The following is a 13,879-nucleotide window of genomic DNA, read 5'->3' as shown; positions in this document are numbered from 1 at the left end:
AGCTTCTCTTAGCTAAGAAACAAGACTTTACACACAGAATGTATCAGTATTTAAAAACAGAAAGAATTTCAACACCATGCTGTCTGATTCCAAACACATCTTAGTTAAAAAAAAAAAAAAAGTTTAAAAAGGGGAAGAAAACAAACCCAATAATTACTCAATAAACTTAGTGATCGCAAAGTTATCTCTATATTGGTTTGGATTTCCTACCTACTCATGATGCATTGCTGGGTGGTGGAGCTGGAGGTGGCCAGAACAACGCCAGGATAAAGGAATGACTCGGGAATCGCTCGCCGGTCCTGTTGTCGCACGGTCGGGGCAGCTGGAATTCTGAACGGGGTCTGAAACCATCCCAAGGGTTTGGGGTTCTCTGCTTTTCCTTCTACTCGGCTCGTTCGGGCTCTTGGACAAGAGCAGGGGGTGCCCTACTCGGTTCCCATGGCCAATTCCCTGCCCATCCACAGGGAGCAATGCATGGGTTTGGTTACACATGGAAAGGAAACAGAACCTGGAAATCAACCATGGAGGATGCTGTCGTTGACATGGCAAGTCATACAAAAATGCTAAAATTTCAGATATAATCAAAGATACAAAATCAGTTCTGACAAGTTTTGTGGGTTTTTTTATATAGTTTTTTCTTTTTTTTTTTAATTTTTTTATAGTTTTTTTTCTTTTTAATAGCAACCATTACAGTGCAAGGTTTTAAAAGTTATTATTACAGTAAAAGGTGTGTATCTGGTTTTACAGTAACTGTAGCACTGATTTTTGTTCTGTATAGTAGGTCCCTGATGTAAAGTGTATGCACCAGTTTGAGAGAAAAAACCCCGCACCATAACGGCTCTTTAGCTTTAAATACATTTTTCTCTTTTCTTTTCTTTTTTTTTTTTTTTTAACAGATACAAAATAACACATCAAGTTCACAAGTTTCACAAGCACGGACTTTTGCCTCAATAAAAAGCATGAAAACTTTGCCGAAACCCCAACATTTTAAAGAAACGTGAAAACCGGTCGATGAGGGACGCGGGTGTGCGTTTGAGTGCCGGTGTTCTGCCACCCCACTGAGCTCCTGGAGGTCACAGATGATTCTGTGCTCTCCAAACTGCTGCTTCGTGCTCACTCACCAGTTGGTTGGTTGTTTTTTTGATTTTTTTTTTTGGCCAGGCAAACTGGTGTTCGGCTTCCCACAGCTGGGATTTGAGTTTGTGCATTTGATGTTATAAAAAAAAATCTACTTTTTTTTTTTTTTTTGGGGGTGGACGAGTTCCCTAAAGAAGGATCATCCACAGTGGCTCTGGGACTCCAAGCCACAGGTCTATTTGGAAGGGGCTCTTTTTTGTTTTGTTTTTTTTTTTTTCTAAAATGGTCAAGATGAGATGCAAATGGCTGCAGCCCTGCAATAACCCAGCTAACTCAGGGAAGATGCTCAGCTCCTGCCCCAAAAAGCCAACTTCACGCTAAGCAAGCCACCAAAAAGGAGAGAATTCAGGAAATCACTGGAGCAAAACCAAGTTCAACCCCTTGATTTAATGGGTTTAATCCAGAATGACCTTAGTGCAGCTGACTGCCCTGTCTCTGAGGGCTGGATAAGAGCAGCTGAGGTCCCACCACTTCATACCTGTGTCTACCCTGAAAGTACAGCAGAACATCCCAGTGCTCAGAGAGGAACCATCTCTGTGTCTGTCACTGCTGAGGAACATCTGCCCTCTCTCCACATCTCTCTGTCCAGCCCATCACATGCCCTGGACACACACACAAATCACCTAAAGTCATCACATAATCATTCAGGTTGGAAAAGACCTCTCAGGTCATCGAGTCCAACCATCAACCCATCAGCACCACCACGTTCAGCACTAAACCCATGTCCTCAAGTGCCACATCCACACGATTTTTGGACACTCCTGTCTCTTTGCATCCAGCTTTGACTTGGAGTTAAGCAAGCTTTAGAATGGCAACAGAATCACAGAATATCCTGAGTTGGAAGGGACCCACAAGGATCATGGAAGCCCAACTCCTGGCCCTGCACAGGACACCCAAACAATCCCTGAAGCTTCATGGTGACTCACTAATTTAGTCAAACACACTGATTTTACTTTATAGCCAACTCGACTTTTATCTAAGTGAGAAAACACAGTAATCAGAAAATAGCCAGGAAAACCTGAGGCTGCAGGTCAAAACACAGCTCCAAGAAGTTGCATCCAGCTGACTTCCTAACCACCAAAAATACAGGCTTACAGCAGGAATGTTCCTTTCCCTGAACAGCATTTCAGGAATTTATTTAGTGCTTGATTCTGCAATTTCTACCTCCTCACGTTGCCTTTACTTGGGTAAATAGGATGAGTTTCATCTGAGTTCAAGTTATTGAAAGTTAAACCCAAAAAAGGGGGGTGGAATTCCTCTCCAGGGGGGCCCATCTGATTCCACTGATGACAGAGGGAGCAGATGCAAAGAGGTCAAACCAGACACTTTAAACTTTTAGAGAGCAAAAGGTAAGTGGGTTTAATCCCTCTTCCAGCTACTCTCCTCACCCCCAAATGGGTGGGTAAGTAAATATACAGTACTCAGGTGGCAAAGGCTGCAGAATTACTTAAAAGGAATATTTTAGACTAACAAAAAAAAAATGTACTTTGAAAAATGTATTTTAAAAATTGCATCTACAATCCTCAGCAAAATGCAGTCCCAGCCAGAGCCCGTAGGAGGTTTGAGGAGCATTATGAGCTCAAGGGAGACAAGGATAAATTTTTTTTTCTAAGTTCATCCATCTTTACCTCTCCTCTGGACACTTGTGAGACTTTAAGAAGCAGCAGGAGTCCAACACAAGAGTGGGATTCTCTTGGTTGTATCAGTCACCACACTTTATTTCTGTCCAACACATCATCCTCCCATCAGGTCTTCCTACAGTCAGTTCCACCATTGCCCCTCAGCTCCTGCTTGCAGGAATTCCATGTAGGAATCCACTCCTCTCTCCCAACACATCTCCAACCTGCCACTGTACCTTGGTCACCTTAGTTTTAAAACTCCCTGCTTTTTTGGGCAGAGCCTGGCTTTGCTGCTCCAGCCTGCCCAGCACCGTGGGAGCTCATAGAGATCTGCCCCATAGAAAAGTAAAAACCTTGACAAAATCCCTGGTCAGGAAGGATTCTTATCCCTTTAAAGAGGAAAGGATCAAGGATTGGACACATTCCCATCCCAGTGCTCCTCTACCCTGGGCTTTAATTACATGACACATTTCTCTGGGAGCTTGAGTGGAGCAGCACTCAAAGCATGGAGGTATGTTCTAGGTGTGCTGCCTCATTGCAGGAGGCATTTCTTTAGCTCTGATCATTATTCTAAAGCAAAAATCAATTTAACAGACAAATTCAACAACAACAAAAAAACACCTTGTAAAAGGAAAAGCACCACTCCTCCCAAACTCTAAGCAACAACAAGGCAGCGAACCACAAGCCTAACCCCAAAATGCTGAAAAGTCAGAATGTCCATGAAGACTTTTTTTATTGCCTGCACAGAAAATATGCAGACAATTAAAGGACAAGATCTGAGGCTAGAAAAGAAGTGGTGAAAGTTTGATGAGCCAAGTTGCTTCTATTAAACTCTATCAAGCTTTGGGATGTGAGACTGTGAGGCTCCTTGAGAGGGTCAGGCTTTGTTATTCTGCGAAAGAGTGAGGACCTTTTTGGGTGATTTTGCCCCTTGGATGGTAATGTCTGAACTTCTCTGATGAATTGCAGATGGAAGAAGGACAGCAGGAATGTTGCCTCATTCCTATACAAAAGAACTTGCTGAAAATGTCCTGTGATCTCCACATTGTGTGAGAGGATCACCCTTGGCTCCCTTTGTAGTTAGTGGAAGGAAATTGGCATTTCCAGAGAATGATTGATCTCTCATCCTTTAGATATCTCTGCTAGGAGAGGTGAGTCTTGTTCTCCAAGAATCAAAGAGGAAGTTGAGCAGCACCAGCTTGAGTTTGGAGAGTTAACTTTTAGTTATCCAAGTAAGATAAAGTGGATCTTACCAGGAATATTCTGTCTTAAAAATCTATGCAGGCTTGGATTTTTTTAAAGCACCAACACATTTCAGTGATAGCTTATTCCATCTTGAACTTATCAATCCATCTTGGAGCAACAGCTGCCTTAAATTTTTGTTCCTTCATTTCACACCAAGGCAACACAGCTGCTTCTCCACAGCAGCTGTCAGCACAATTCCTCTCATCCCAATGCACCTGTAGCTTGTTTCCAGCGAGACCTTCTCAAGGAAATCAGCAAGATCTGTGCTTTGTGGAACACAGGGAATGTCTCAGCGCTGGATCATTGGCATCAGTCCTCTAAAACCTCTTTGGAAGATGAAAAGGAACAATTCCGTTTGTTCTGACAGAAAAAAAAAAAAAAAAAAAAGAAAAAGATGCTGATTCTGTGCAAGAGACGGAGGGATTTCTCCTCCAGTGACACAGAATCAGTCATTGCAGTTCAAGCCTTTGAATTGTTTCTATAGTGTTGCAATAAAAATCTGTAAGGACCTTACAGTGTCCCTTTGGAGGGGCTTGACAAGCTGGTCTGGGTTGTTTAAAGCTGTGCTGCAAATTTATTTTAATTCCCAAACTAGGCAATGTTGGCTGTGACCAAACCTGGACTGAAAGCAGCCCTGCATTTTCAGCAGGTGACAATTCTCTGCTTGCTGAAACCCTGATTTGGGGAAGAAGATGAAAATGAGATGGTTTGGAAGCGCTACTGTGCAAATAAGGTGTAAAGTGGCCATTAATGTTTTGCAGAAATAGAGAAATTTTAAATGACAGCGACTTGACTCAACGTTGGACGTGAGGAGTTCTTTTCTTCCCAAACAGAAGATCACCTTGACAGGTGAGGATTCTGCAGGGCACACTTTAACAATTGATCTTGGTCTGGGGACACTGGGAGCCTCGTTAGCTGAACAAACAGAGATTGATGCTCGTGTTTGAGTTGGTACCTCGGACTTCTTCTACAATCAAGACAGACACAGACATTTCTAGGTCATGATTCATCTGACAGAGCGCAGGCAGCTGCTTTACAATGACAGGAATTGCATCTCAGAAAGGCGTATTCCTTTCTGCAGGATGTAAAAATGGTATTCCATTCATTAATCTACACAAGTGAGGCATCCACACTGTGGATGTCTAAAGTGAGGTGAGATAAAAATCTCACTCTCGATTGCAAAGTTACTTATTTTCACATCTTTTCTGTAAGGCCTCCCGAAGTGTCCAGGTCATTTTTTTTAAAATTTTAATTTTAAATTACTTTTAAATTAATTTTAAAATATTACCTCTATGGAGCAAGCAGAAAGGTCGAGAACCTGAGGATCTCTTCCACTGAAGAGTTCCTGTTTCTAGTGGAGACACTCAAACCCTTGAAACTCCAGAGATTCCCACTGGAGCTCTGGGGGGAGACCTTTTCAGTTCTGGATGAAGAGCAAGGGGAAGAAATAAAATCCCCTGGAAGAATGACAGGGTGTCACTATCTTGCCTCACTTCCCCCACCCCCATCTAAGGTATGGAGGGGTGACAAATTGTCACGGGGATGGACACGAAAGGTACCTTAATAAAGAAGAGAGAACAAGCCATGTACTAAAATCTGATGTTGCTGCTACTGAGATAAGTTTTCAAAGGACAAAACTGGCATTTTTTCTTCTTAGTGCTTCCAAAAGAAATCATCCCAAGATCCTGCCACGATTATCCAGCCTGGACACACCTGGGGAAGAACATCTGGCTGCACATGGGGCTGCCAAAAGCCTGCAAGGTTAAAGGACTCCTCTTCTGGACCTCCGTAAATAGCTAAATAAATAGCTGTAGCCATGGGACATGACAATAATCAGATTTTAATCACTGCTGAAATAATTTCAGAGTAGACCAAACGAGAAAGGAGCAGAGAATAGTTTTGTCAATTGCCTGGTGTAATTTTTAATACCAGATTAATTTCAGCTCTTCTTGCTTCATGTAAACCAGGCACTTCTTCTCCTGACAAAGAAACTATGCTGCTCAAATAAAGTGTTATTTGTGATCTCTGCAGTTTGGATTATGAATATTTGGCTGATATGGATAAAAATTGCTTGTGTTATGATACAAGAAGTGGCAAAGATGTTTGTTTTTCCTGATAAAATGTGACATATTTATAGAAAAAAAAAGTAATAATGCAAAAACATCTGATGTATTGAATACAGGACCTGATGGAGTGAGTAAACAAGTGATCCAGAGAGTTGTGCAGCCCCTGATTTGCCAAATCTGGGGTTTCTTAACCCAATCTCATGTTGTGGTGCTGAATTCCTCCCCAGGCCTCACTTGATGCAAATTATCTCGATGCTCTTGGCCATGAGTTTTAGGAAAGCTCGAGGCTGAGTTTCTAGTGAGCATCAGGTTTTAGGAAGAAAACAAAGAATTACATTTGAAATCAGTCTTGGATTTGAGGGGGAAGCCAGAAAAAAAAATAGCCAGTAAAACTCCCCTAGCCTGAAAAACTAGGAATGATTGCAGGAAAATGCAGCCAGCTCTGAAGGTGCTGAATTCTGCAGAAATATCTTGCTTATGGAAGGGAAATACCCATAAACACAGCACATTTTACACCATTAAAACTCGTGGAGTCTTGATTTTTAAAAAAATACCGAGAAAACAAGTGTAACAAGGCCATATGCTGTCCTTGAGGCTCTGTTGGCAGCATAACAAAGGCAAGGCATGGCAAAAAAAATAAATTCTGGGCTCTTCCTGGAACAAACTGATCCCCTCAGCTCCCATGGAAAGCAGGGATGGTATTTTTGGACTTCATAAGAAACCTTTGGCACCTTGCAAAGTCGAAGCCTCCTGCTTTGGTGTGTACCCTGGGAGAAGAACAGGGTGCAAGTCACAAGGATTAAAAGGGCCACGAAAGATTTGCTAACACTGGAATGGCAACACTGAGGCGAAATCCATTTTTTTTAGGCATTTCTAAGCACTTTCCAGTCACGTTTTGGGAGCTGGAATAGTCTAAGGTAATACAAGAGGCAGGGTTTAGAGGGGGAGGTATTTTAATAATAAAATATATATTTCTTGTAAAATATATGATCTCTCCCTCAAACCTTGTCTCTCTTATTAAGCAGAGACTAGTTTGCAGGTCTAGCCTAATATTACCTCCTCTTGACTATCACATAGCTTGTCATGACATTTATCTGACAAAGTTCATGGTGACTGTGTCTGTAATAAATAAAAGAAACACTTCCAGGGCCCATCCTTTCTCCCTGTGACAGTGTCCCTTGGCTTCCAAGACAGGGTGCCCACAACCAAAGCGCCTGCTGTCTCCAGACCCAATTCTAAATCCTCACATAGGGAATTGTTTGCATCGACGCTCGCTTTCTGCAGCCAAAACTGTGCCAACACGTTGCTTACAACCAAAGAACTGTGACAGCTGAGTGCCAGGTCCTGCTCTCTTTAATTTATTGGTGTGAATCGAGTCAAGGAACTCAATAGGAGTGGGATAATAATCTGTGTCTCATCAAGTTAAGAGCTTTTTGCCTCTTCGGAGCGAATCCAAGTGTCACTCAACCCCTCACGATGCATCTCGGGGACGGTGATGAAGAGACCCCAAGCAGCACCCCCAGAAAGGTGGTTTGGTTGCTCATCTTGAAGGCTCAAATTGGCTGGGCAGTACAAGGCTCATCTGGTGCTCAGGAAGAGCTGTACAAAATTTCCCTGCCAAGTGATGTCATCAGTACTGAGCTCATGATCCAAACAGGGACTGGCAGCAGGAAGAGCTGAGTGTCCCCACAGCTAATGCCATTAGCACCTCAGGAAAGGAATTCAAGGTGCATATTTGAGACTGAAGGAAGCCTCAGAGATGGGACAGGCCTACTGAGAAGGGGGAAGATTGTCCTTTCAGCTTCTGCCAGCATTACATCTCTTCCATGTATATCCAGTAAAGGACTGTGGGCTGGAGGGCATGACTGCTTTGGTGGTTCCAGGCTAATTCTCATCAGGATTGAGATGATCCATTGCTTGTTTGAACAACTATCTTTTTCTGAATGTAGAACAGAAATAATTCACAGGCATTATGACCTCATTTGCTAACTGAGTCCATATTTCAGAGAAGGATTTCAATGACTTTAAATTACAGCACTTTTTCTATATATTTTAAGCTATCGTAGGATCTTCTGATGGTGCACTGGTGTCTCCTTCATCATGTGAGCCCGGGCATGTCCTGTCCAACAACAGGGCCATCAAGGGACCCAGAAACCCTCAAACTATGGTTTGGCCATCCTGCCTGGGGCACAACTCTGCTTCTTGACCTGAGCAGGGAGTGAACCAGTTGTGACTCTGTGCAGGGCTTTGTGCCTCAAAGCCTCATGAAGTAACTGAGAGAAAATAAAACAGAGCCCTGAATGCTCTGTCAGTGCTCTGCTGCCTAAATGATCTCAGGGGGCACTCCATCCAAATCAAATGAGTCTTGGTTTCTGTAAAGCCTCCATTGTCAGAACCTGCTCAACCCTCTATCCAGATCTTCTCTCTGGTGGGTGAGACAGCAGAAGACATTCCCAATGCTATTATATCCACTTGTCACATCCTGTCTGTCATGCAACAGGCAACAGAGAGGCAATTCCTGCTCAGAGCACACCCTACTCACCACTGCTGCTGCTCTGTGCCAGGAGAGAAGTTGGTTCAGCTCCACACATAAAGCTCTCCCACATTTACAAAGGTGGAGGAAAATTTTGCCTGTGCTACAGCTGCCAAAATAAAAGGGATCTTTACAGAAATGAACAGTCCTGCCACCTGGAAAAGAGCAGATGGGACAGCAGGGAGCATGGATCTAGAACCACTTTCTCCTCCAGAGATGGAAGAGAAACACAGAACTTCTCAGTAAAGCAGAGCTGATGCTACAGAAGGACTTAACCCCTCAAAGGCAGCATAAGCAGATTGTTCCAAATTGACCACGGTAACAAAACAACAACGTGGGGGAAAAAGATCCTCCCATGACCAAAACCAAAGGCATCCCATCAGCACCAGAGGAAATACTTGGGAGAGCAAGGAAGAAAATCTAAGCTCCTTTCAAAGAGATGAAGGAAAAGAAATGCTGAAGACTTTCCCTGTTTCATCAAACAACCACCGGCCCTCTGAACATCTGAGGACACCATAAATGCTACTTCAGACAAGACTTCAGACTTCAGCACCTACTCCTGCCACTGTGGAGGGCAGCAAGGATACCCCTGGCATCTTGTTAACATTAATCAGCATGACCAAATCAGATCCACCAGTGATTTCCATGACCTAGTCCTTCCCAGACCACATTCCACTGCAGGAGAGATAAAAACCAGGCTGTCTCTTCAATTTACTGGACAGACTCTCTTGTCACTGAGCTAAAAGGAGACCTTTCTAACTTCCAGCAGGTTTCAGAGAAAATAACCACTAAGTACAAAATCCAACCCTTTTTTTTTTTTTCAAGCAAATAAAGAACAAATAAGGCTGGGAATTCCATGTGATTTCTGAGCAGAAACAAACCAGATGCATCTCTCCCTTTTGCCTAATGCAAGATGATTAATGAACAGATTGAAAGGATTCTTTATGTCATCTCAAAATTTGGAGATTATAATGGTCAGATAGGCAAAAAAAAGAGCTACCACAATGGACACTCAATCATATTATAGCAGTTTAACAAGAAATTGTGCTTTTTGGTATCTCAAGCCCCTCAAACTCCATAAAGTCACATTATTTCATAATAAACCTTTCAGAAAGCTCAGTAGAATGGCAAAATTCCCAAATTCAAACACACACTTTGGAAGCATACTTTTCATATAGATATTTTTCTCATTGTTAGATTATTTCTTTTTTTCCAAATCAACTCCAACCTGTCATTCCATCTGCTATACAACTTCATGAACACATCTGTATTTCATTCCAGAGAGACAAAATACTACACCATAAAAATAGAAATAGGTGGGAACAGGCAACAAAAAGAACAGAACCAAACCAAAAACCAAGCCAGATTTGTACAGACACCAGATAAGAATGAGGGGGGAAAAATGCTGTTTGTACTGAACAATTGTGCCAGTTTTAGAGAAAAGGCTACACAGGAGGGGTCTCATAAATCAAGCCTAAATCTGTGTTTTGCAGTCCTGTCTTGTGCTTTAAGTGAAACCCAACACCATTTTCTCCACTGAGATTTATTCATCTTTGGGTTTCATTTCCTGCTTCTTTCTGTAATTTTTTAAATTTTATTTTATTTCCCAGTGGAATAACTGGATTTGTGTTCAGTAGTAATTTTTCTCCTTGCTTTTTTTTTTCTTAAAAAAAAAACCTATGTCAGACTCCATTTATGTCCAGTTCTTTCTGGTCACTAATTTTTTGTTTACTTTGATAAAGCAGTTGGGGGAAAATGTTACTTTCCCTGCAGACTGGTGGAAAGGAAATGGAGATGATTCCCCTCATTTTGCTCCCAGTAAAGTGAGATCCCTGTAAATATTTCCTAATCAAACTAAGAGTATTTGGGGCTTGGGTTTTTTGGGTTTTTTTTTCTTTTTTTTTCCCCAATTCCAACCTATGGAGCAGCATGGAGGTTGGAGAAGGATTGCCCTGGGAAGGTGTGGGCTTTGTTCCCTCACATTTCTGGCAGCAGGACCAAGCTGGGAGGTTCTTGGAAAGGTTTTACTAGGAATAAGCAGAGGAGAGGTCCCATCCACCTTAAGATTGCTCCCTGGAGCTCCTCCCCACCCCGTAGGACTCATCCAGCATTTCTGTGCCAGATGTTGGTTATTGTGGCGTTACTGGCTTGTCACTGGGTCCAAGGACATTTTCCACCACATGAGCATAGGGAAAAGTCTTCCTCAGCCTCACCAGGAGCTCTCACCTTCCTCACCCCTTCCACTGACAGAGCACAGGGTCCTGTGTGGCTCAGAATGATGCACATGACCCAAAATCGAGACAGTTTTCACTTGCCAGGATATTTGTGCACTGACAGTGGGAGTCTTTGAGCTTGGTTTTTAGCCCATCAAGGTGAGGTGTCCCATTGTGAGCTCCAAATTCTCAGTTCCATCCTGAAGGAGCTCCATCTCATGTGCCCTAGACAAGTGCCTTAATTAGCAGGGGGTGAATTGTCCTGGGGAGCTCTTTGTCCCACTCCATTCCCATAAAAAGGACCTGGATTAGTGACTCTGGGTCAGTGGCTGCCATTAAACAGACAACTTTTCAGTGAATGGGGTCCCTGTGCTCAAGGAAATGCCACATGTCAATTATTTCAAAGAATGAAACCCCTCTTCACCCAAATGGAAACAGATAAACATATTTTTCCTTCCCTAGTCCTAAAAGCCTTGTTTGCTCCCTTTCCTCCTCCTGCCAAACTCAGTGTTAAGATCAGAGGACCAAAATTGAAAGATCAGGACTGCAAATAATTTTTTTCTCAATTTTGCTGTTTGATTCCAGTTACAAACAGGCTGTATTTGGGGAAAAGTAAGAAAAAGTAAACCAATTCATGTTTGACAATTCTGGTGTCTATCTCACATCTCAAAAATATCACTTGACTGGAAAAGGAACAGAAATAATAATCATTCACTCATGATCACAATATTGATTCCAGTGTACAGGAAAATAGGATCTAGACAGGATTTTACAACTGAGAAGGGAACGTTACAATAAAGATTATGACATTTTATGAATATTCGTGTTATAGCTTTGAGCTTTATTGCAAAGCAAAAAATATATATTTGTATATATATATATATATTTTTATCTACATATCACCTCTGACATTGTATACAACACTAAATCACAAGAAATCAAAGAAATCATAGTGAGGTAGATACAAAACAAAGGGATGTGGAAGAATCCAGCTGTTAAATTTGGCTTAACACAACTGTCATTAACATATGTATATCCAACACAGCAGTGAGCTTTGATTCACAGCTTGATCAATGGATCTTACTAACATTGATATTGATATTAGAGCCCATTTAGTAATGATGCCATTTGGGATTGGGGAGGAAAGTAAACCAGAAGCGTTTCCTACAAAACCAGCCATCTCCAAGGGAAAATTTTCCATTGATTTTTCATGACTTTTGATGGTGATAAAACAGCTCTGAGAAATAGCCTGTGTTCTAGGGGGTAGTGCCTGAGGGCAAAGAGGGGGGACTCCACAGCGGGGGAATCTTCTGGGGCTGAACAGAAGCAAAAGAAAGACAAACCATTTCCCCTTCCTTTTTTTTTTGATGGCCAAGAAGAAGCAGCACACCCTGGGAACGCTCGAGGCTGCATCCAGCACCTGTGTGCTCGTGGGTATCAGCTTGGACTTGTTGATGGTGGCCAACCAAACAAGGCTTCAGCAGAAGGGCAGCCCCCTGATGGATTCTGTTGCTGTTTTCAGGGAACAGCAGATACGTGGCAAGAAAGACGGTACCGCTGAAGTGACCGGTGTTGGTGGTACCTGGTGGGATCTGCACTCCCACAAGGAGACCCGTTAAGGCACCTGCATGACTGGGGCTCTTCGGATAATTCTCAGCACGACATCTTGGGAAAGGATTTGGAACAGCCTTGGGCTTTTAAATTTAGTCTGTCCATCCAGGAAAATATGAACCTTGTGCTTCCTTCCACGGGCGAAAAGACACAGAGAGGAGAGGCAGTGGGTTTAACTACAGCGAGGGAGAACCTGGTTGGATACAGGGAAACATTTCCAATATGTTTCCAGCATGGTTGGTTAAAGTTCCTAGGAAAATTGGACCATGTTCATCCATGCACATGCAGCAAAGGATGGATGTGGCTCCCTCACATCATTCAGGAGCCACGTGTTATCAGGAGGACAATCAAGGAGCTCTCAGGTGCTTTATGACAAACACAGACCAAAACAAGTTTGAAGCTCTGAACTAGGAAGCCCCTCTGCTGCTGCTCAACCATCTCCTAATCCTCCTGCAAAGGTAGGAAGGGGTATCCTGGAAGGAATATCATTCCCAAGCTGTTCTGCAAATGATGGCAATCTGGGCTTTGTTCTCATATCACTTACGATGTCATGGCTGAATTAAAGAAAATGAGGAGGACTGACCAGAACAGATTGGTAATGAGCAGGAGAAGAAGCCAATGGGATTGTTACCAGAATGCTGTGTGAATCTACCTGCTGGAGAATGACCTTATCCTTCAGGAAAACACACAGAAGGTTATTGCTCGTGCGTTGATTTTCAAGGGTTTTTTTTGTGAACCCTTAGAGTGGCCAGAACTTGGTCACGGAAAGTGTGGAGCACTTGAGTGGGTCCCACTCTCTGTTTCCTTCAGTGCTGGGAGGGTAATGACTGATGTGGACGTGGCAGGGGCTGCAGAGTCATCATGGAGCTGTGTTGGAGGAGATAATTATGGATGTTCATTAGCAGAGCACCAAGAGGACGAGTCTCATGAGAAGCCGTGGTGGGAAGTGTTTTGGAAGCATGGACGGGTAAATCCTGTCCACTTTTGGTGGGATTCAACTCACCTAAACATAATCACATAAAGGCCACACAGCAGATCTCAACTGGAAACCAACTGGGATTAACTTTGGTGTGTCTTACTGTCTGTCTTAAGTATGGAATGGACCTTGATAACTCAGATATACAGATCTTCTGGCTAAATTAGAGGATTGGATCCCATGCTCACACAGCCAGTAGGCAAAGAACTTTGGATAAACATCCTCACCCAGGGCTCTGTGTCAAGAAATAGTTTCTCAGGGTCTGAAACCTGTAAGTGGTTCTATACTCGTCCACCAAAATGAACTTCTCCTGTTGTTTGCCAAACACACTCTTAAAGATTTGGTTTTTCACGCCACAAAAAAGTGATTTTGAACTGAAACACAGATCTGGTTGTATTTTGACTCTGATGGTGGCGTTGCTTTGCCACCAAGGGACTGGTTAACCCAGAGAGGAAAGATTTATTGTCAAATATCTTCCA

General features: G+C 42.8%; 1 protein-coding gene across 1 annotated transcript in view; it reads right to left on the bottom strand.

The window, feature by feature from the left end:
• Positions 1-1,199: 1,199 nt before the first annotated feature.
• The window catches only part of XKR6 (XK related 6), a 205,383-nt gene continuing 192,703 nt past the window's right edge, over positions 1,200-13,879 (bottom strand). Inside the window, exon 3 of the mRNA XM_050314764.1 lies at positions 1,200-13,879. This exon is cut by the window's right edge and continues 19,472 nt beyond it. The gene's annotated coding sequence lies outside the window, so the exon portion shown is untranslated.

Source organism: Myiozetetes cayanensis, unplaced genomic scaffold (genome assembly GCF_022539395.1).
Source record: "Myiozetetes cayanensis isolate MyiCay16 unplaced genomic scaffold, myiCay2020 scf2-11, whole genome shotgun sequence".
Lineage (NCBI taxonomy): Eukaryota > Metazoa > Chordata > Aves > Passeriformes > Tyrannidae > Myiozetetes > Myiozetetes cayanensis.
The sequence above is the reverse complement of the archived record's forward strand: the minus strand, read 5'-3'. Positions and strand labels throughout refer to the sequence as shown.